At 52.5% G+C, this 22,403-nt stretch overlaps 1 long non-coding RNA gene across 3 annotated transcripts; it reads left to right on the plus strand.

Moving 5' to 3' along the window:
• The first annotated feature begins 1,425 nt into the window (after nt 1-1,425).
• On the plus strand, nt 1,426-21,629 carry LOC135420457 (uncharacterized). Of its 3 annotated transcripts, XR_010433522.1 has the most exons (8): nt 1,426-1,576; nt 1,833-1,957; nt 2,481-2,714; nt 8,526-8,776; nt 9,313-9,438; nt 9,760-9,889; nt 15,385-15,507; nt 21,477-21,629. It is a non-coding gene; the product is annotated as an uncharacterized LOC135420457 (long non-coding RNA). The 3 variants fall into 3 exon arrangements; XR_010433523.1 differs by lacking the exons at nt 9,760-9,889; nt 15,385-15,507; nt 21,477-21,629 and having other exon boundaries at nt 1,431-1,576; nt 2,484-2,714; nt 9,313-9,753; XR_010433521.1 differs by lacking the exons at nt 9,760-9,889; nt 15,385-15,507; nt 21,477-21,629 and having other exon boundaries at nt 1,432-1,576; nt 9,313-9,753.
• Nucleotides 21,630-22,403: the final 774 nt, after the last annotated feature.

Genomic DNA, 22,403 nt, shown 5'->3' on the forward strand with positions numbered 1-22,403 from the left:
GTCACTGTTCCACACTTTCCAGGATAGCAACACTGCCAAACTGAGCTTGTAACATAGACCCTCTCAGGATAATTTGTATATCTCATTAAATGCTAATTCTTCATGAGAAGAATCAGGACAGAGAGGCTGATTTAACACCTAGAGGGATTCGTGGGCTACAATGAGGACACTGACCACAAGCCTGGTGCTCCTGAAAAGAGCAGGTATTGACCTGACAAGTGCCTCAGATCGATCTGTGACAAGAAGTGGGAGGTGGAGTTGGTACCAGAGTCGCTGTCCCTTCACACACAGTTAGTCATTGGCCTGCAGAAAAGAAGGGGGTTCCTGCCTGCTGCTCTGCCCTGTCACTGCCCCGTTCCCTGGGAAAGTGCAGCTCTTGTCACTGCGGTGTAAAGGTGGGGAAAAGGCAGCGAGAGAAAGGCAGCCCAGCTTGGGGGGTGACCCTCCCTTCCTTCAGCTGCTGGGAAACGTGGCCGGGGGTCCCTCAGAGGCACTCCAGCTGAGGAGCTGCACCACTGCCAGAGGGACTTGGCAGTGACGGGGTAAGGGCAGCTCCTAAAATGCCCAGCTGGAGGAACGAGCCGCCCAGGCCTCCGCACCAAGCCCTGTGCAGGGCACTTGGGCTGCTGGGGAATGGCCCAGCAGGGAGGTTCTGCTCCTGCCAGCCCAGCTGTTGCTGCCAACCGCATAGGAGGGGAGGTATTTTGTCAGGACAGTCGCTCATGGAACGGGTTGCCTGGGGAGGTTGTTGTATCCCCATCCGTGGAATGTTTCAAAACATGACTGGATCCCTCCCTGAGCAGCCCGGTCCGATCCCATTGGTGACTGTGGCCTGAGCAGGAGGTCACACTTAGAGACCTTGAACTGTCTCTTCTGACCCAGATTCCTCTACAGTCCTGCAGCAGTTCTGGCTTCTTACAGTCCATGAGGCCTGTTGGTTCCACAGTCTGCAGAGAAGCTCCTTTGCCCAGCAGGCAGTCCTGGAATGCCCAGCCATCCATGGCAGAGATTCCCAGAGCTGCCACATGCCCCAGCTGTCCCTGAGCCCCAGCTTTGGCCTCGGCACTGAAACGCTGCCAGGACCTGTCCCTGCTGTGCAGGTCCGTGGGGCTGCAGGACACGGTGTCACACAGCACACACGGCCACTGGGTCCTGCCAGCTCCTCCAGCCTGTGCTTCCTGATTGCCGGGGATTTTAGGGGCCACCTGTCTCCAGGGATGGGCAGGGAAACAGAGATTTCCTGTGACTGGGAGCAAGATTTCCTGTGACAGGGCCTTGCCAAGGCAAGCAAATCGCCTGGGTTTCAGGTGCCCGTGTGCAATTCCATCTCCAGGCTCTCCCCCAGCAGCAGGTTCCTGTCCCCAGTTCCCGATCTCCCTCAGCTGAGCGGGCGGGGCGGGGCCGCAGGGCCAGGCGGGCTGGGATTGGGCGGCGGCGCTCGAGCGCTGATTGGGCAGCGCTGCCGGCCCGCGGTATAAAGGGCCGGCGGGGCGGGTGGGGTCGGTTGTGTGTGAGGGCTGAGGGTGCGGCCTCGCTGCTGCCCGGGCTGCGGAGGGGAGAGCGCCTTGGCCGCTGGGTTATGGACCGGGGGAGCCGGGGGGCGTTTAGGGGCGCCTTGTGCTGGGCAGCGGGGGCCGGGTAAGCCCCTTCCCTGCCGGGTGACCCCGGGGGAGCCGTGGCAGGGCTGCGGGGCTGTTGCTCTCTGGGTGTCTCAGGCTTTGCCTCGGAATCCCAAAGCCTTTCCCCGTGCAGGGTTACGAGGCAAAGACTGCTTTAACTTGTTTTTTTGGTGCTGCATTAATGCTTTTTGCTCGTTGTGTGTCAGTTTCCAGCCTGGCTCGTGGTTTCCCCTGGTGCTGGGGAGTGGAGGCGAGTTGTGCTTCCTGCTGGGAGAGAGAAGGGCCTTGGGAAGCTGCTCCATGAGCCACAGCTGTGCCGAGCCCGGGAGTCTGTCCAGGTAAGAGCAGGGCTTATACTGCCAGTGAGGAGCTGGGTTTGCTGTTGAAACATGCCCATACCTTTAAATGCAAGGACAGGCAGAAGCTGGGAGGGACCCTGAGCACATTTTAAAAGCCCTTGACTGTGGGAGGAGTGTCCAGGAGAAATTATTCCTTTTTTTGCAGGGAGGCAGTTTGTGAGGACAGGGGGGTTGCTGTGCTCTCTAGCAAAAATACTGCCCTTGGGATGTCCATGCTGAGGAAATGTTGGCCCCGTGTGGGCTGGAGCAAAGGTGTGTGGGTGCCTGTGTGTGACACCCGTGGGTGTGCAGGAAGGGGGTTCTGGTGCCATTGGAGCTGCCAGGGAGCCAAAAGGGGCACAGTGGTCTGAAAAAGGTGAAAGCTCTGTTGGCCTCTGTTGACACCTGCACCAAAGGAGATGCAAATTTTCCCCCTCTTGGTTGCAGGCTTCACAAAGCTCCCAGGAAAGGAAGTTTTAGATTCCAACTCCCCTTTATGCTAAAGGTTTCCTTGCTCTCTCAGCAGGATGTCGAGTGCCACCGTGTCTCTGAGGTTCCCCTTTCTGCTGTTGGGAGAGCACGAGGTGGATGGAGAGGATCCCCAGCCATCTGCAGGCAAAAGGGACTCGCACAACTGCGATTTTTCTCCAGGTCTCTTAAGGTGGACTTTCAGGGTACCATGGGTAATGTGCCAGCTCTCCTGCTGGAGTTTTTGTCTTCTGCTATATTTGAACATACAGAGTAAAACTAAAGTCAGGTGTGTTCTGGGGTATGTTACACTTGTGCAAAGCTCCTTCCCTCTGTTTATTTTCTGTTCTGGAAAGCACAGTCTGGGGTTCCTGGGCACTTCCTATTAAATGATTCCATGAAAATAATTTTGTACTGAAAGGAGAAAGGAGCTGTCTGTTTGAGATCAGATGTCACTGATAAAAGCTTTGTTTTTTCACTCAGTAAGCTTTTAAAATATCTCATAGTCTGTAGGAATGCCTGGCTTCTAAAACTCACCAACTGAGTCTTAGAAGTTTCTTTGAAGAGCTGATTTCAGACAGGAAAATTGCCCCCCCCAGTAGGGACTCTGTGCCTGCTCTCCCGTGGCTCCAAGGGATCTCTGGCCCTTCACGCCGGCACCGAGATTTTCTCGGGAAGGGCCTCAGATCCCCGGACTAGTCTGGGACACAGGCAAGATCCCCCTGCCTTTAGAAATGAGGCCTTCTTGTGGCTTCCTCCCCATACCTGTTGGTGGGTTCCAAAGAAGGCCTCCTGAAATGCCTTTTGGGCTGTCCATGGCAAGCTTGAGACCAAATTGGGCCCCCTGGAGGGACAGTGCTGTTGGTGCCCCCCGGGTTGGGGCACCCCGAGGACTCCAGCGCGCACCGAAAGGATTATTCGGGGAGATCCTCGGGGTGCCCGGCCCTGGGGAGCTCAAAGCAAGGTCCCTCCCATGGATTCAGGCATTCCTGAGAGTATCCCAGGAGTAGCTGTCCCTGCTAGACATGGAGCTCTCTAATGGACTGTAATTGGGTTCTAAAAGTGGTGCTCCAAGTGCCAAAGCAGTGTGGGATTGGGATTAAGAAATGAGCAGTGATGGTGCAATTGGCTGTTTTCTCTGGAATGTAATGGTAAGAGCTGCAGGAGTGCCAGGTGTGTGTTCCAGTCCCCAGCATTTGGTTTGCACATGTCCTGGTCAGACACAGGTCCAACTTCCTCAGTCCTTAACCCAGTAGAGGGAGAATTAAGGACTGGCAGTGTTAAGGTGATTGGTGTGACAGGGGTGAAACTGGGAAAACATTGGGGAATTCCTCAGTTTGTCTGTTTGCCAAACTCACCCAAACCTGTGCTCAGAAGAGATGCACTGGAAAAGTTGAGGCAGAAATGAAATGAAAAACTGGGGATGTTGAAACTGCAATTCCTGGAACTAAATGTGTCCAAGCAGCAGCTCTTGTTGTGCAGGGAATAACTCCTGTCAGCAGCAAGGTCGCGACTGAAGTGGCAGCTGCAGTTGTTCCTGTGGTGGGGGCCAGTGGAATTGCAGGAGAGTGGGAGAGGGCAGAACCTGTAGGTATTACCCCCAATGTGGGATCTCTGCTGGTAAGGCCAAGCCAGTATCCTTTAAAATCAGAATGCCAGCTTGGATTGGTTGCAGTAACAGCTGAATTTGCTCATCCTGGTTTGCTTGTAGGATGTGAATGCAAGAACCTGCCAAGGAACCAGTGGCCAAGATGATTGATCAGTGCAGGACCTGAGAGAACCACCTTGAATGACAATCTCGAGTAGTTTCCAGTATTGGATTGAAAAGATGGCCTTTGCTGCATCTCCTTGAGCAAGGAAAGCCAAGAAACCTTTGCTTTCGAAGGAGAAAACCTGGAAAGCGGGAAGGAAGAAAAGAAGCCCCCTGACTCCTCCTGAGCCCCAGACAGCCCATGAACTGCCTTCTGGGAATGGTAGGACGGGGTGGACTCTTGATTTCTCCCTCTGCATGTGTGGTAAGACTGTTCTGCCAACTTTTCCAACAGCCTGTAAGCATTTGCTGCCTTGGCTAGATGGTGCAAGGGCAACATTTAAGCAGCTAAAGCATTCCCTGAGGAGAGCTCTAGGTCTGCCAGATGTGTCAGAACTGTTGGGAGCATCTTTGGTGGGGAGGGCAAACAAAGGCCAAGGTGTGCAGTGACCCCCCTGAGAAGGGACTTTGAGTTAATGGCATCCCTGCAAGTGAACTTTGTGGGCTGTTCCCCCTGTAGGGCAGGTGACAATCCCAGCTACAGTGATGGGAGAAATGGTTAAAAGAGAGCCCCAAAAGCTGGAAATCCTCCTGGAGGCTCTTGGCAAACAGAGTTTCCTGACTTCCCCCTGCAAGAAGGACAGTGATAGCTTTTGAGTGCTAGTAGATGCTTTTAATAGCCTTGAGTGTGTCCTTGTTGCACCAGTAGGCCTTGCCGAAGTCTCAATATTCCAGGAGATATACGTATTAAAGTTTAAAATGATCTCCATAGTCCTTTGTTGTCTTGAGGCTCTCCCCTGCAGGAACTCCAGGAACTCCTGGTGCCGCCTGGGCCGATGGATTGGACGCCCCAGCCCCTCCGTTCCTGCCCAGCCCCTGGGTCCGTGTCCAGTGGTGGCACTGCCAGCCCTGCAGGTGAAGTGGGAAGGGCCTTTCCAGGTCTTATGGATCCATTTATAGTAGCCAAAGTTGCAGAAAAAGGATGTTGGGTCTCTTCTTGAGTTCAGAAAGCTCCTTTTGATTGGTGAGCAGGACAAAGTGGATCCTTCAGAGTTCCCATCCGTGTTTGTGTCTCAGCCTGTGTTAGGATTCAGGGCTGTAGCTGTTGTTGTCACTGAGGAGTCAAACTCTGCTTTAAATCATGAGACACTGGCCTAGTGGACAAGTGTCAAGAATAAAGAGGGAATGATACCTGAGTGTTGAGATGTAACAAGAGCTGATCCTTTTTGCAGTGGGATGTAGACTGGAAACCGCACAGAGCTGAGCCAAGGGATTGAAAGGGACCAACCAAGGGAGGTGAAGAAAGAAGGAAGAAGGGAACTGAGGCAGTAGACAAGCAGCATCAAGTTGCTGTGTAAGCAGGTGAGTTGTGTTGAGGTTCCTAAGGCAGGCACTGAGGACTTTGAGGGCTCCAGACAGAGCAGACCTGGGAAGGCCCTCGGTGAAGCCCCTTGGAAACCTTCTAAGGGTAGGTGTGTATGGTAATGAGTGTTGGAAAATGTCCTGAGTAGGGATTAGGAATACAGGGAAGGAAAATGAATCCTCCTGTAATGCTGCCATGTCAGCTGCAGTGGAGATAGCTCTGTGTGCCCTTTGGGAGCTGATTGCCAGGACTCCTGGCGGGCTGGAATGATTCAAGAGCATAGGAATAAAAGATTGCCTGGCTTCTAAAACTCATCAATTGAGTCTCAGAGGTTCTTGTATGAAATTTTAGGTAACACCTGAACTTTTGTGTGTACTTCTGAGTTCCGTTGGAAAGTGATTGTCCAGGGAAGAGGAATCTTACTCAGTGCAAGAAGTTGCACTTGATGAACTTCCCATCTGAGCTGATGGTCTTGGCAGGAGAAGTGCTCAGCAAGGAGGCTCTTTGCTCCTAGGCAGGAAGAAAGGCCAGTGCCCTTCCTCCCCAAGGCCCAGCCCAGCAGGGCTGGCAGGAGCTGCTGGTGTGGCTGCTCTTTGGGTTCTCAGCTGTGGCTGTGGGGTGGTGACATCGTGTTCCTCCCTGTGCTCCAGGGCAGCCAAAACCCCAGCCCAGCCCCTGGGCCTTTTTGGGAGCCTGAGCTATTGTAGTACTGGGGATGGGGGTTTGGGTTTTTGTTTCCCTAAAAGTAGAACTGTTGGGGGGGATCTCTTATCTCACAGTTGTTGTTGTTTTGATATCTTAATTAATTACAACTTGAGAAGAAAAGCTTGTGTAACTTAGCAACTGACTTGCACTGGTTACACTGAAAGTGCCAAGGAGTTGTAGTGTCCACTGGATTGTTTGTATTGAAGCAGTTTGGTGTTTACAGAGGGATAATAACTCCTATCAGCAGCAAGGTCCTGACTGAAGTGGCAGCTGCAGTTGTTCCTGTGGTGTGGGCCAGTGGAATTCCAAGAAAATGGACAGGGACAGAAGCTGTAAGAATTACCCCTAAGGCAGAGTCTCTCCTGGTAAGGCAAACCAAGTATTCTTTAAAATTAGGAAGCCAAGCTGGATTGGTTCTAGTAACAGCTAAATTTGCTGATCATGGTTTGATAGTAGAATGTGAATGCAAGGACCTGTAAAGAAAGGAAATGGGAAAGATGATGGATTGCTGGGAGCAGGGGCTGGCAGACAGTGGCACTGGATGTTTGGTTGTGGTTGGGAATGAGCAGCTTGACCTGCCCAGGGTTGTCTGTGCTGGGGGTGGGTTTGGGTCCTGTGTGGCCACAGGTCTGTGCAGCAGCTGGAGCCTGGGCAGGTCTGGGGGCTGTGGTGTGCCAGGCTGCTGAGTTTGTTTTGCCTGTTTCCTTGGAGTGTCCCAGTGTCCCTGCTTGGCCGTTTGTTGCCCTGCAGGCAGAAGAGCCCAGGCCTGAGCTGGCTGAGTGTTGGTGTGACCCAGAGTGGGTGTCCCTGCCCTGGGGCCAGTCCCCAGAGCTGCCTTTGGCATCCCCTGCTGAAGGGTGGGAGCTGCCCAGAGCCAGCAGCATCCAGCTGGAGGATGCAGGAGGATGCAGCTCTGCTTAGCTGGGAGGTAAGAGGTGGGGTGCAGGAGCTGGCAGGGGTGTTTTGCAGGCAGAGGGAGGGCAGGAGCAGGAGAATTGCAGGTGCAGCAGCTGGGTCAGTGCTGGATGGAGTCGGGGCTGGGAAAGGGCCCTGAGTGTCAGGGCAGGGGAGAGCCCAGGGTGGCCCTGGGAGCCCTGGGGCTGTGAACAAGTGCAGTGGGCAAAGGAATGGGCACTGGAGAGCTGGGCAAACAGCTGGAGGAGTTGCAAGGAGAACCAGGAGACTGGAATGCAGGAGCAGCAGTTCCCTGTGTGTGTGTAGAACCAGGTGTACTGCAGCCCTGAGTGAGGTGGGAAATGAACCTCAGGAGGCTGGGAACGAGTCCCACACACTGGTTCAAGTGGGCTGGACTCTTCCCAAGTGTCTGAAAAGCTTTTCTTCAGTGTTGCTTTATCAGTTGAAAACTGGAGTGATTGTTGAAGTGTTGGCACTTGCTTTCCTGTGTCTTTGGTGAGGTGTTGACTCAGTACCTTTCTTGGAGCTGCTGTTGGATGAAGAGGTGCCTCCAATTGACCTGTAAGGTCCTTGTTTTTCTTCCCTGCTTCTCCCAGCTTGTCCAGGAGATGGAATTCCAGTGCTACAGTCTGGGTGGGTCATGGTGCTCCCAAAAGGAGCCTTTGTGCCTTCAGGACAGGTTTTGGTGCCACTGGAGCTGCTGGGAGAAGCATAGGGTTGGCAGTGAGAGGCCTGGAATGATGTTGCTGTGGCACAGAAGAAATGAGCAGTGATGGTACAGTTGACTATTTTCTCTTGAATATAATGGTAAGAGCTGCAGGAGTGCCAGGTGTGTGTTCCAGTCCCCAGCATTTGTTTTGCACTTGTCCTGGTCAGACACAGGTCCAACTTCCTCAGTCCTTAACACAATAGAGGGAGAATTAAGGACTGGCAGTGTTAAGGTGATTGGTGTGACAGGGGTGAAACTGGGAAAACATTGGGGAATTCCTCAGTTTGTCTGTTTGCCAAACTCACCCAAACCTGTGCTCGGAAGAGATGCACTGGAAAAGTTGAGGCAGAAATGAAATGGAAAACTGGGGATGTTGAAACTATAATTGCTGAAACTAAATGTGTCCAAGCAGCAGCTCTTGTTGTGCAGGGAATAACTCCTGTCAGTAGCAAGGTCCTGACTGAAGTGGCAGCTGCAGTTGTTCCTGTGGTGTGGGCCAGTGGAATCGCAGGAGAGTGGAAGAGGGCAGAACCTGTAGGTATTACCCCCAATGTGGGATCTATATGGGTAAGGCAAAGCCAGTATCCTTTAAAATCAGAATGATAGCTTGGATTGGTTGCAGTAACAGCTAAATTTGCTCCTCCTGGTTTGCTTGTAGGACGTGAATGCAAGAACCTGCCAAGAAACCAATGGCCAAGATGATTGATCAGTGCAGGACCTGAGAGAACCATCTTCAATGACAACCTTAGGTTTAAAAGATGGCTGTTGCTTTTGAAGGAGAAAATCTGGAAAGCAGGAAGGAAAAAAAGAAGCCCCATGACTCCTCCCTGAGCCCCAGACAGCCCATGAACTGCCTTCCTGGGAATGGTAGGACAGGATGGACTCTGGATTGCTCCCTCTGGATGTGTGGTAAGACTGTTCTGCCAACTTCGCAAACAGCCTGTAAGCATTTGCTGCCTTGGCTAGATGGTGCAAGGGCAGCTTTTAAGCAGCTGAAGCATTCCCTGAGGAGAGCTCTGGGTCTGCCAGATGTCTCAGAACTGTTTGGAAGCATCTTTGGTGGGAAGGGCAAACAAAGGCCAAGGTGTGCAGTGACCCCCCTGAGAAGGGACTTTGAGTTAATGGCATCCCTGCAAGTGAACTTTGTGGGCTGTTCCCCCTGTAGGGCAGGTGATAGTCCCAGCTACAGTGATGGGAAAAATGGTTAAAAGAGAGCCCAAAAAGCTGAAAATCCTCCAGGAGGCTCTTGGCCAACAGAGTTTCCTGAGTTCTCCCTGCAAGAAGGATAGTGATAGCTTTTGAGTGCTGATAGATCCTTTGAGTAGATAGCCTTGAGTGTGTCCTTGTTGCCCCTTGTCAAACTAGGCCTTGTCAAACTCCCCATATTCCAGGAGATATGCATATTGAAGTTTAAAATGATCTCCATAATCCTTTGTTGTCTTGAGGCTCTCCCCTGCAGGAACTCCAGGAACTCCTGGTGCCGCCTGGGCCGATGGATTGGACGCCCCAGCCCCTCCGTTCCTGCCCAGCCACTGGGTCTGTGTCCAGTGGTGGCACTGCCAGCCCTGCAGGTGAAGTGGGAAGGGCCTTTCCAGGTCTTGTGGGTCACATTTATAGCAGCTGAAGTTGCAGAAAAAGGACCTGGGGTCTATTATTCCTGAGTTAGGAAAGCTCCTTTGGATTGGTGAGCAGGACAAAGTGGATCCTTCAGAGTTCCCATCCGTGTTTGTGTCTCAGCCTGTGTTAGGATTCAGGGCTGTAGCTGTTGTTGTCACTGAGGAGTCAAACTCTGCTTTAAATAATGAGACACTGGCCTAATGGCCCAGTGTCAAGAAAAAAGTGGGAATGATATCTGAGTGTTGAGATGTAACAAGGGCTGATCCTTTTTGCAGTGGGATGTAGCCTGGAAACCACACAGAGCTGAGCCAAGGGATTGAAAGGGACCAACCAAGGGAGGTGAAGAAAGAAGGAAGAAGGGAACTGAGGCAGTAGACAAGCACCTCTAAGTTACACTGAAAACAGGTGAGTTGTGTTGAGGTTCCTCAGGCAGGCACTGAGGACTTTGAGGGCTCCAGACAGAGCAGACCTGGGAAGGCCCTCGGTGAAGCCCTTTGGAAACCTTGTAAGGGTAGGTGTGTATGGTAATGAGTGTTGGAAAATGTCCTGACTGTGGAACAGGAATGCAGGGAAGGAAAATGAACCCTCCTGTATTGCTTCCATATCAGCTGCAGTGGAGATACCTGTGTGTGCCCTTTGGGAGCTGATTGCCAGGGCACCTGGCGGTCTGGAATGATTCAAGAGCATAGGAATACAAGATTGCCTGGCTTCTAAACCTCTCCATCTGAGACTTAGAGGCTTCTTTGAAGAGCTGAGTTCAGGCAGGAAAATTGGCCCTGCAGGAGGGACTCTGTGCCTGCTCTCCCGTGGCTCCAAGGGATCTCTGGCCCTTCACGCCGGCACCGAGATTTTCTCGGGAAGGGCCTCAGATCCCCGGACCAGTCTGGGACACAGGCAAGATCCCCCTGCCTTTAGAAATGAGGCCTTCTTGTGGCTTCCTCCCCGTCCCCATTGGTGGGTTCCAAAGAAGGCCTCTTGAAATGCCTTTTGGGCTGTCCATGGCAAGCTTGAGACCAAATTGGCCCCCTGGAGGGACAGTGCTGTTGGTGCCCCCCGGGTTGGGGCACCCCGAGGACTCCAGCACGCACCGAAAGGATTATTCGGGGAGATCCTCGGGGTGCCCGGCCCTGGGGAGCTCAAAGCAAGGTCCCTGCAATGGATTCAGGCATTCCTGAGAGTATCCCAGGGGTAGCTGTCCCTGCTAGACATGGAGCTCTCTAATGGACTGTAATTGGGTTCTAAAAGTGGTGCTCCAAGTGCCAAAGCAGTGTGGGATTGGGATTAAGAAATGAGCAGTGATGGTGCAATTGGCTGTTTTCTCTTGAATATAATGGTAAGAGCTGCAGGAGTGCCAGGTGGGTGTTCCAGTCCCCAGCATTTGGTTTGCACATGTCCTGGTCAGACACAGGTCCAACTTCCTCAGTCCTTAACCCAGTAGAGGGAGAATTAAGGACTGGCAGTGTTAAGGTGATTGGTGTGACAGGGGTGAAACTGGGAAAACATTGGGGAATTCCTCAGTTTCCCTATTTGCCAAACTCACCCAAACCTCTGCTAGGAAGAGATTGAGTAGAAAAGTTGAGGCAGAAATGAAATGGAAAACTGGGGCTATTGAAACTGTAATTGCTGGAACCAAGTGTGTCCAAGCAGCAGCTCTTGTTGTGCAGGGAATAACTCCTGTCAGTAGCAAGGTCCTGGCTGAAGTGGCAGCTGCAGTTGTTCCTGTGGTGTGGGCCAGTGGAATTGCAGGAGAGTGGAAGAGGGCAGAACCTGTGGGTATTACCCCTGATGTGGGATCTATATGGGTAAGGCAAACCCAGTATCCTTTAAAATCAGAATGCCAGACTGGATTGGTTGCAGTAACAGCTAAATTGGCTCCTCCTGGTTTGCTTGTAGGATGTGAATGCAAGAATCTGCCAAGAAAACCAATGTCCAAGATGAATGATGAGTGCAGGACCTGAGAGAACCCCCTTCAATGACAACCTTAGGATTAAAAGATGGCTGTTGCTTTTGAAGGAGAAAACCTGGAAAGCAGGAAGGAAGAAAAGAAGCCCCCTGACTCCTCCTGAGCCCCAGACAGCCCATGAACTTCCTTCCTGGGAATAGTAGGACAGGATGGACTCTGGATTGCTCCTTCTGCATGTGTGGTAAGACTGTTATGCCAACTTCTCAAACAGCCTGTAAGCATTTGCTGCCTTGGCTAGATGGTGCAAGGGCAGCCTTTAAGCAGCTGAAGCATTCCCTGAGGTGAGCTCTGGGTCTGCCAGATGTCTCAGAACTGTTGGAAGCATCTTTGGTGGGGAGGGCAAACAAAGGCCAAGGTGTGCAGTGACCCCCCTGAGAAGGGACTTTGAGTTAATGGCATCCCTGCAAGTGAACTGTGTGGGCTGTTCCCCCTGTAGGGCAGGTGACAATCCCAGCTACAGTGATGATAAAAATAGTTAAAAGAGAGCCCAAAAAGCTGGAAATGCTCCTGGAGGCTCTTGGCAAACAGAGTTTGCTGAGTTGCCCCTGAAAGATGGACAGTGATAGCTTTTGAGTGCTAGTAGATGCTTTTAATAGATAGCCTTGAGTGTGTCTTTGTTGCCCCAGTAGGCCTTGTCAAAGTCCCCATATTCCAGGAGATATGCATATTGAAGTTTAAAATGATCTCCATAATCCTTTGTTGTCTTGAGGCTCTCCCCTGCAGGAACTCCAGGAACTCCTGGTGCCGCCTGGGCCGATGGATTGGACGCCCCAGCCCCTCCGTTCCTGCCCAGCCACTGGGTCCGTGTCCAGTGGTGGCACTGCCAGCCCTGCAGGTGAAGTGGGAAGGGCCTTTCCAGGTCTTGTGGGTCACATTGATAGCAGCTGAAGTTGCAGAAAAAGGACCTGGGGTCTCTTTTTCTTGAGTTCAGAAAGCTCCTTTTGATTGGTGAGCAGAACAAAGTGGATCCTTCAGAGTTCCCATCCGTGTTTGTGTCTCAGCCTGTGTTAGGATTCAGGGCTGTAGCTGTTGTTGTCACTGAGGAGTCAAACTCTGCTTTAAATAATGAGACACTGGCCTGATGGCCCAGTGTCAAGAATAAAGGGGGAATGCTCTCTGAGTGTTGAGACGTAACAAGAGGTGATCATTTTTGCAGTGGGATGTAGCTTGGAAACTGCACAGAGCTGAGCCAAGAGATTGAAAGGGACCAACCAAGGGAGGTGAAGAAAGAAGGAAAGTGAGGCAGCAGCCAAGCAGTAGCAAGTTGCTGTGTAAGCAGGTGAGTTGTGTTGAGGTTCCTAAGGCAGGCACTGAGGACTTTGAGGGCTCCAGACAGAGCAGACTTGGGAAGGCCCTCGGTGAAGCCCCTTGGAAACCTTCTAAAGGTAGGTGTGTATGGTAATGAGTGTTGGAAAATGTCCTGATTGTGGAACAGGAATGCAGGGAAGGAAAATGAACCCTCCTGTAATGCTGACCCCTCCCATCATCTGCAGTGGAGATAGGTCTGTGTGCCCTTTGGGAGCTGATTGCCAGGGCACCCATGGGCCTGGGATCATGGCAGGGTGTTGTAAGCAAGGAATACCTGGCTTCTAAAACTCAGCAGCTGAGTCTTAGAGGTTCCTTTGAAGAGCTGAGTTGAGGCAGCAGAATTGGCCCTGCAGGAGGGACTCTGTGCCTGCTCTCCCGTGGCTCCAAGGGATCTCTGGCCCTTCACGCCGGCACCGAGATTTTCTCGGGAAGGGCCTCAGATCCCCGGACCAGTCTGGGACACAGGCAAGATCCCCCTGCCTTTAGAAATGAGGCCTTCTTGTGGCTTCCTCCCCATCCCCGTTGGTGGGTTCCAAAGAATGCCTCTTGAAATGCCTTTTGGGCTGTCCCTGGCAAGCTTGAGACCAAATTGGCCCCCTGGAGGGACAGTGCTGTTGGTGCCCCCCGGGTTGGGGCACCCCGAGGACTCCAGCGCGCACCGAAAGGATTATTCGGGGAGATCCTCGGGGTGCCCGGCCCTGGGGAGCTCAAAGCAAGGTCCCTCCCATGGATTCAGGCATTGCTGAGAGTATCCCAGGGGTCCCTGTCCCTGCTAGACATGGAGCTCTCTAATGGACTGTAATTGGGTTCTAAAAGTGGTGCTCCAAGTGCCAAAGCAGTGTGGGATTGGGATTAAGAAATGAGCAGTGATGGTCCAATTGGCTGTTTTCTCTGGAATGTAATGGTAAGAGCTGCAGGAGTGCCAGGTGTGTGTTCCAGTCCCCAGCATTTGGTTTGCACATGTCCTGGTCAGACACAGGTCCAACTTCCTCAGTCCTTAACCCAGTAGAGGGAGAATTAAGGACTGGCAGTGTTAAGGTGATGGGTGTGACAGGGGTTAAACTGGGAAAACATTGGGGAATTCCTCGGTTGGTCTATTTGCCAGACTCACCCAAACTTGTGCTAGGAAGAGATGGACTGGAAAAGTTGAGGCAGAAATGAAATTGAAAACTGGGGATGTTGAAACTGTAATTGCTGCAACTAAATGTGTCCAAGCAGCAGCTCTTGTTGTGCAGGGAATAACTCCTGTCAGTAGCAAGGTCCTGGCTGAAGTGGCAGCTGCAGTTGTTCCTGTGGTGTGGGCCAGTGGAATTGCAGGAGAGTGGGAGAGGGCAGAACCTGTGGGTATTACCCCTGATGTGGGATCTATATGGGTAAGGCAAAGCCAGTATCCTTTAAAATCAGAATGCCAGACTGGATTGGTTGCAGTAACAGCTAAATTGGCTCCTCCTGGTTTGCTTGTAGGATGTGAATGCAAGAACCTGCCAAGAAAACCAATGTCCAAGATGACTGATTAGTGCAGGACCTGAGAGAACCATCTTCAATGACAACCTGAAGCAGTTTCCAGTATTGGATTGCAAAGATGGCCTTTGCTGCATCTCCTTGAGCAAGGAAAGCCAAGAAACCTTTGCTTTGGAAGGAGAAAACCTGGAAAGCGGGAAGGAAGAAAAGCAGCCCCCTGACTCCTCCTGAGCCCCAGACAGCCCATGAACTGCCTTCCTGGGAATGGTAGGACAGGATGGACTCTGGATTGCTCCCTCTGCATGTGTGGTAAGACTGTTCTGCCAACTTCTCAAACAGCCTGTAAGCATTTGCTGCCTTGGCTAGATGGTGCAAGGGCAGCTTTTAAGCAGCTGAAGCATTCCCTGAGGAGAGCTCTAGGTCTGCCAGATGTCTCAGAACTGTTGGAAGCATCTTTGGTGGGGAGGGCAAACAAAGGCCAAGGTGTGCAGTGACCCCCCTGAGAAGGGACTTTGAGTTAATGGCATCCCTGCAAGTGAACTTTGTGGGCTGTTCCCCCTGTAGGGCAGGTGATAGTCCCAGCTACAGTGATGGGAAAAATGGTTAAAAGGGAGCCCCAAAAGCTGGAAATCCTCCAGGAGGCTCTTGGCAAAGAGAGTTTGCTGAGTTTGCCCTGCAAGAAGGATAGTGATAGCTTTTGAGTGCTGGTAGATCCTTTGAATAGATAGCCTTGAGTGTGTCCTTGTTGCCCCAGTAGGCCTTGTCAAAGTCCCCATATTCCAGGAGATATACATATTAAAGTTTAAAATGATCTCCATAATCCTTTGTTGTCTTGAGGCTCTCCCCTGCAGGAACTCCAGGAACTCCTGGTGCAGCCTGGGCCGATGGATTGGACGCCCCAGCCCCTCCGTTCCTGCCCAGCCCCTGGGTCTGTGTCCAGTGGTGGCACTGCCAGCCCTGCAGGTGAAGTGGGAAGGGCCTTTCCAGGTCTTGTGGGTCACATTGATAGCAGCTGAAGTTGCAGAAAAAGGACCTGGGGTCTGTTGTTCTTTAGTTCAGAAAGCTCCTTTTGGTTGGTGAGCAGAACAAAGTGGATCCTTAGGGTCAAGTATAAAGTGGGAATGATATGTGCATGTTGAGATGTAACAAGAGCTGATCCTTTTTGCAGTGGGATGTAGCCTGGAAACTGCACAGAGCTGAGCCAAGGGATTGAAAGGGACCAACCAAGGGAGGTGAAGAAAGAATTAAAGTGAGGCAGCAGCCAAGCAGCAGCAAGTTGCTGTGTAAGCAGGTGAGTTGTGTTGAGGTTCCTAAGGCAGGCACTGAGGACTTTGAGGGCTCCAGACAGAGCAGACCTGGGAAGGCCCTTAGTGAAGCCCCTTGGAAACCTTCTAAAGGTAGGTGTGTATGGTGATAAGTGTTGGAAAATGTCCTGACTGTGGAACAGGAATGCAGGGAAGGAAAATGAATCCTCCTGTAATGCTGACCCCTCCCATCAGCTGTAGTAGAGATACCTGTGTGTGCCCTTTGGGAGCTGATTACCAGGGCACCCGTGGGCCTGGGATCATGGCAGGGTGTTGTAAGCAAGGAATACCTGGCTTCTGAAACTCACCAGCTGAGTCTTAGAGGCTTCTTTGAAGAGCTGAGTTGAGGCAGCAGAATTGGCCCTGCAGGAGGGACTCTGTGCCTGCTCTCCCGTGGCTCCAAGGGATCTCTGGCCCTTCACGCCGGCACCGAGATTTTCTCGGGAAGGGCCTCAGATCCCCGGACCAGTCTGGGACACAGGCAAGACCCCCCTGCCTTTAGAAATGAGGCCTTCTTGTGGCTTCCTCCCCGTCCCCGTTGGTGGGTTCCAAAGAAGGGCTCCTGAAATGCCTTTTGGGCTGTCCATGGCAAGCTTGAGACCAAATTGGCCCCCTGGAGGGACAGTGCTGTTGGTGCCCCCCGGGTTGGGGCACCCCGAGGACTCCAGCGCGCACCGAAAGGATTATTCGGGGAGATCCTCGGGGTGCCCGGCCCTGGGGAGCTCAAAGCAAGGTCCCTCCCATGGATTCAGGCATTCCTGAGAGTAGACTGGACTGTGCAGAGAGGGAGCAGTTTGTCCTGTGGAGTTGGGATGGGTTTGTTCAGGATGCCTTGGGAGGCAGGGCTGGAGAGGCCCCTCTGTTGGCTGTAGTGGTGGAAGGTTGTAGCAGCAGGGATGGAGCCTTCGACCTCCTGCTCCCCCCGTGAGCCCCGACGGGACCGTGCCCTTGGCAATGGAGGGCCCCCCATTGCTGAGCCAGCGGTTCCGGGGGCCAGGAGGGATGGGATCAGGATGCCGAGCTCCGCCCAGGGCCAGGGCTACCAATGTTCAACCATGGAGAGAACTGAAAGCAGAGTGAGATGGAAGCCAAGCTCCAGCACAGGGGTGGGCAAGAAAAGACCCTGATCCTCAGGTGGAGCTTTGAATTCCCTGGAAAAATGGATCCTGTCAGATGGTTCAGGCCCTTGTGGATGCTGGAGCAGAGGCCTCTGTAATTTATGGTCACCCTAAAAAGTTGCAAGGACAGCAAGTTCTGACTGCAGGATGAGGTGGGAAACAAAGTGCAGTGGTCCAGAGAAAAGCTGAGCTTAAAATTGGTCCTGTGCCAGAGCAGCCTTGTGCAGTGCTTGTTGCTGTCCCTGAGTGTCCCATTGCAGTGGATATTTCCAAGGGTGCCTTGTGCTGGGGAACACTGGGGGCAGTTCCCTTTCCCTGGGCAGGGCAGGCAGGGCACGTTTCCCCCCTCGAGGGTGGCTCCACAGTCCCACCCTCTGCCCTGGGAGCGTGGCAGAACACCTGGACCCACTGTCCTTGTCAGAGAGGGCACAAGGGATGGTTGGATGGGTGAGGGAATGGTTCAGGGAGTACAAGCACCATTAGAGTGAGTAGGGCAGCACATGGAAAGGAAGGGGGGAGTTAATCCAGACAGAATTCAAGCACCTGCCCAACCTGTGATAGTTTTAGGAACTCAGAGGTGTTGTGGTCCCCAGGAAGTATTGCCCAGGACTAGGCAGGAGACTTCAGGCTTGGTCACCCCCAGAGCAAGGTGGAAGCCCAGCAGTTTATTGGTTGGTTTGGCTTTTGGTGACAACAAGGTCCTCCTTTGGGACCAATCCTTGGCCTGGGCCATAAAGTCCCAGGGCAGAAGTGTGAGTTTGAGTGGGAAATGAGCAGCAGGGAGGGTTGGAAACAGCTCAGGGAGCAATTCAACAGGCTCCAGACCTGTGGCCAATACGAGCTCCAGAGGGGGAACTGAAGGTTCCTGCCAGTGCTAATGATGCCAATTGGAGCCTCTGGCAGAAGTAGGGTAGTGTAAGGGGGGTACTTTTGAATTAGATGATCAATGGAGCATAGAGGCGTGAGAAAGAAATCATATTAGGTTGTGAAACCAGCTGGAGTGTGGTACAATGTAACTTGATGGCACAAGCTAATTGTAAGGTCCATTGTGCTTTTCAGCAAGTCAGCCTGATATCCCCTGTTATGAGAGCTGAGTTCTTCCTTGGTTCTGCTACATCTTGCAAGGTAGGTACATCTACCCTTGAAACACCATGGGAGAGGTCATCCCTAGGGGTGAGAAAGATGATGGTGAGAGGAAGATGATGTGGGCAGGGGTGGCTGGCCCCTTGCCCTACAAGTAGGGCAGGCCCAGACTGTTGCCACCAGGCAATGATCAGGCGGGGTTTGGCTGCCATTCAGGCCTCCCCTTACACTGCGTCCTGGCCCTACGTGGTGTAATGTGGAGCTGATCAAATGGGCTGTCAGGACTGCTGAGCTGAGCGATCCTCATCCTGCCACCGAGCCTGTGTTGCTCCGCGGGGACGCCCGCTAAGGGATGGGCACCGACCAGCTGCTGCAGATCCTGACAGCCCTGCCTGGCTGTGGGGGTAGGCACAGGTTAGTGATAGGAAGCAACTGAGAAAGAAGACTTTAAACATCCTATAGTGTTCCTTTAATACCCTTTATTTAGTATTCATATTTTCCCTTTACTTTCCCCGTGTACTGACCAAATATCGTGTTAATAGTTATCCATAATATTGTGTTAAGATCCTTTTTGGTATCCCTTTAACTCCCTTTTCACTAGTTAATATTATACTGTATTGAATGCTGTTCTTAGTATTTGTTTTAATGCCACATGATAAGGCAGTTCATTTGTATCCTTTTTTAACGTTTGATTCTCTTTGCTAAGTTTATTATTATTATTATTCTCACTGCAATAAAGATATCTTGTGTGTTTGAATGCTTGTGGCACTTGTCTTTATTCTGGGCCTGTATCCTAATGAACTGTTCCAGGTAGGAAGGAACTGCCCTTAGGATTTGGGAATAGGAAGTTACTGGAAGCCAGCCCAAGATAGACCCTGTTGGAGAAGCAGCTCTGAGTATGTTCTTGGGCTTTAGTGGAAACTTAATAAATGATAAGAGGGCCTGAAATCCCCCTAAGGCCTTGGGTAAAAAGCTCCTCCAGGATGCCCAGGCCAGGCCCTGCTCAGGAAGGCAGCCCCATGGAATGGAGATGGTGGATCCAAGGCAGAGCCAGAGCAGGGGTCGGGGCAGGAGCGAGGCCTCGGGAGGGAGTTGCCCCTGGCCCTGTGGTTGAAGCAACAAGTGTAGATCCCCTGGACAGTGAGCACAAATCACTGGGGAAATGGGGAAAAGCCCCAGAGCAAGTGCTGGGAGCAGAGAGGGAGCATGCATGGCTCACTGCTGGGTCAGCCACATGTGTCAGTGGGAAGCACTTTTGGAAAACAGGAGCTTATAACCCGTGCCAGAGGGAGTTTAAAGTCACAAAGGGGGGAGGCAAAAGTAGTCCATGAGCTGAGTGAGACACTGTACCTGTGGGAATGAAACAGGAAGAACTAGGGCAGTGTCAGGTTTGTAGGGATTTGGGGTCAGTTGGCAGTGGTTTGGCTACTTGGCTCCCAAGTGACACCATCACGGAATTAGTGATTAAATGCAGACAAGGAAAATGGGAATATATTCCTGTGAATAAATGTTAGTGGAGGGAATGATATTGCCATGTTGTAGCTTGATATCTTACAGAAACTGTGGATCCTGGCCATCCTCACAGCCCTTGTGGTCCCTCTGGGTGATGCTGTTCCCTGGAAAGTTCCCTGGAAAAGGTGTCTGGGTCGGGTGCCTTGGTTTGATTTGGATGGAGGTGGAAAAGCAGCTCCAAACCAGGACCCCCGGACAAGGTGACCTGGGAAGCAAATGGCCCTTGGCCAGGGGTCAGTCTCCCTTTGTGCCTGGGGGGACTCTCTGGCAGGGCCGGGGTCTGTCGGGCTCATTGTGCGGGCGGCTGTTGGTGCCCTCAGTGGGATTGGATGGATGTGATTCCAGGGGCTGGGAGCACTGTTGCCATGCAGTGCTGTAGTTTCCCTTACGGTGCTGGGTCCGGGGGGTCTCCCTGGCATCGTTGTCCCCCTGTGTGAGCGGTGCCAGTCCCAGCCCCAGTGTCACAGCAGCAGGGCCGTCCCCTGGGCTCTGCCTGCTGGGCTGTTCTGGGAAGTGCTGCCAAAAGAGCAAAGGGATCGGCTGGGGCAGGGGATGGCACAGTTTGGCATCATCCTCCCGAGGCGAATATTGGTCCAACTGTTGGGTACCTGCTGCCTGTGTCCTGCAGCCCAACATCATCAGGATAACAGAATTCCTTTCCCCACTCTGATTCCAGCTGTTCCTGTTATTCCATGAGTGGTGAGGAGTTGTTTCCTAGAGTGCCCTGCCTGTCAGCAAAACACCAGGCCCAAAGGATCCTGGCAAGTGCAGCCCTGGAAGAGTCAGGAATACTCAAAAATGCACCAGTTCTCAGGAAGTACAACTTTGTAAAACATTTATGAAGCTGAAATTCCACAGCACTGAGCTGTTGGGTCCCAAATAATATTGGAGGGAGAGGCAGAAAATGCCACTGCTGCTGGGGCTGAACTGTCTGCAGTGACTGGGCAGGACTTTGCCCTGATGCCTGAGTGCATCTTTGGGATGGATCCCAACTGTCAGCCCCTGGCTCCATAACTTGAGTAGATGATGCTCCTTCAAGCCCAGCTGCTGTGTTGGTGTCCTGTGGGCACCTCTTGCCCTGGCCTGCTGTGAATGTGTTTGTGTTGCAGCTCAATAAAGTCCCTTTCAGTGGTGATTGTGTCATTTTTGTGTCAGTTCCTCTCCCCTCTTGCCCTGCCCCAGTGGCTGCATCACTGGCTTGTGCCTAAATGAACTCTTCCCCTGCAGCAGTTCCCTGCTGCTCTCAGAGAGGGTGGAGTTGAGGCCCCTGAGCAAAGGGAAAAAGGATCCATCCAAGGCAGGCCCGTGCTCACCCCCTGCCTTCCTCCAGCCTCCCTCCTTACAGTTCCCGTCCCTGCTGGACACACAGCCTGTTCCCAAACAACCCCTGTTCCTGTTCTCTCTCCGTGTCTCCCCTCACAACTCCCCTCCTCTAATCTCCAGGTGCCCAGGCCCCTGTTTTTGAGGGGCATTCCTGGGCTGCTGTCCCCCCATTCCTTATAAATGAAGTGCCAAGAGCCCCAGGTGCAGAGAGGTCTGCAGGGAATCAGTGCCAAGCGCTGCCTGTGCCTGCCTGTGTTCCTGCAGTTCTCCTTCCTGTTCTCCCTGGGCTGGAGAGACCTGCCTGCCCTGGGTTTATTGGGGCAGAGGGATGGGATTACATTTGTCCAGAAGGTTTGTTCACAGACATGTTTTCTGACAGGCAGTGCCATTTTCCTTTTGCCTTTCCCAGGTTTTTCCAAGTGCTGTCCAGCACAGGGATCCATGTGCTGGGACAGTGATTGGCAGCAGGAAGGGGAGCCTTGGCCTCACCTGCCCAGCTCAGGTGGGTGGCACAGAATGGGGGTGGGCTGGCAAGGCATGAACACATTTCTGAGTTCTGGAGTGCCTTGAATCCTTTCCCTGTCAGGTTTCTCTCCCTCATTTCCTGGGGTCCAGCGTCCCAGGTGTCTCTTCCTTTGCCCAAAGTCCAATGGCAGAGGATTGACTGACTCCCAAGGGAGGTTTGGAATGAAAAGGGTTCTGTTCAAATGGGGCAAGGAATGCAGTAAGAAAGATGAGCCTCCTTTTAGTGCCTGAAATAGAGAGGAATAAAAATGCTGGAAAAGGTCCCATTTTATTTGTTGTCCCCCCTGGATTTTTCATGGCTAAAACTCTCTAGTGAGCAATTGAAGAGAAGGGTGAAGGGCAGGAGCCTTTGACTTGCCCCGTGCCCTTAATTGCCTTGTTCTTTTCTCTTCCAGGCCAGGCCAAAGCCCTGATCCAGCCCAGCTCTGCCAAGTGCCCTGGGCTGGGAGCAGCCAAAGGCAAGAGGCTGCAGCCCCGCCGGCCGGGCTGGGGGCTCCTGGTGCTGCCCGTGGGGTGGGGTAAGTCAGAGGGACACGTTTCTCTCCTCCTGGTGTTGGCATTTGCTCCCTGGGCAGTGGATGTGTAAGGAAGGACGCAGTAGCAGGGAAGGGCAGTATTTCCAAACTGTCTGAATGTTGCCCCCAGGTTTGGGATGGGGGTGGTTGGGTTTGGCCTGGGCCGGTCAGGATCAGCCATAAAGGACCCACCAGACCCCTGAACCCTCACTGGACATGTCCAGCCCCTCAAGTCATTAATTTTCAACAAAGGACAAAGTATTGGTACTTGCTTCTGATCTGTGGAGAATTTCCTTCGGAATGATCAATGCAAAGTATCTCTTTGGGTCTTTTGTTTGTTTGTTTGTTTGTAATTTCCTCTCTGGCTTCAATGAGTTTGATGTGCTCCTGTTAAGGAAGCAGCCTGTTTTGATCTTGAAATTTGGGGTGGTTTGGTTTGTTTAGGTTTTTTTCCCCCCACTGACTCGGGCCTTCCGTGCATAGTCTGTGTTGTCCCACAGGACTGCTTTGGTTCTGGGTCAGAGAGAGAGAAGAGAAGTGGCTTTTCCTCATCTGGAATGTTTCCAAGCAGAAGTGGGACATTGTCCTGCCCCTCCCCAAAGCACTGCAGGCACCTGGGAGTAGCTCAGGGCTGGCCCAGTTCTCTGAGACAGAACCATGGGGGAGAGGTTTAAGTATTAATCCCATCTCTGGTGTCCCCTGGTTGCAAAGATTGGGTCCTACAGTCCCAGAGTGTTAAGGAAAACAAGGAACTTCTGTTCTTCCTGGCAAACCTTCTGCTATTGCTTGTGCAGTGTTTGGGTTCTG

This window comes from Pseudopipra pipra, chromosome 11 (genome assembly GCF_036250125.1).
Source record: "Pseudopipra pipra isolate bDixPip1 chromosome 11, bDixPip1.hap1, whole genome shotgun sequence".
NCBI lineage: Eukaryota > Metazoa > Chordata > Aves > Passeriformes > Pipridae > Pseudopipra > Pseudopipra pipra.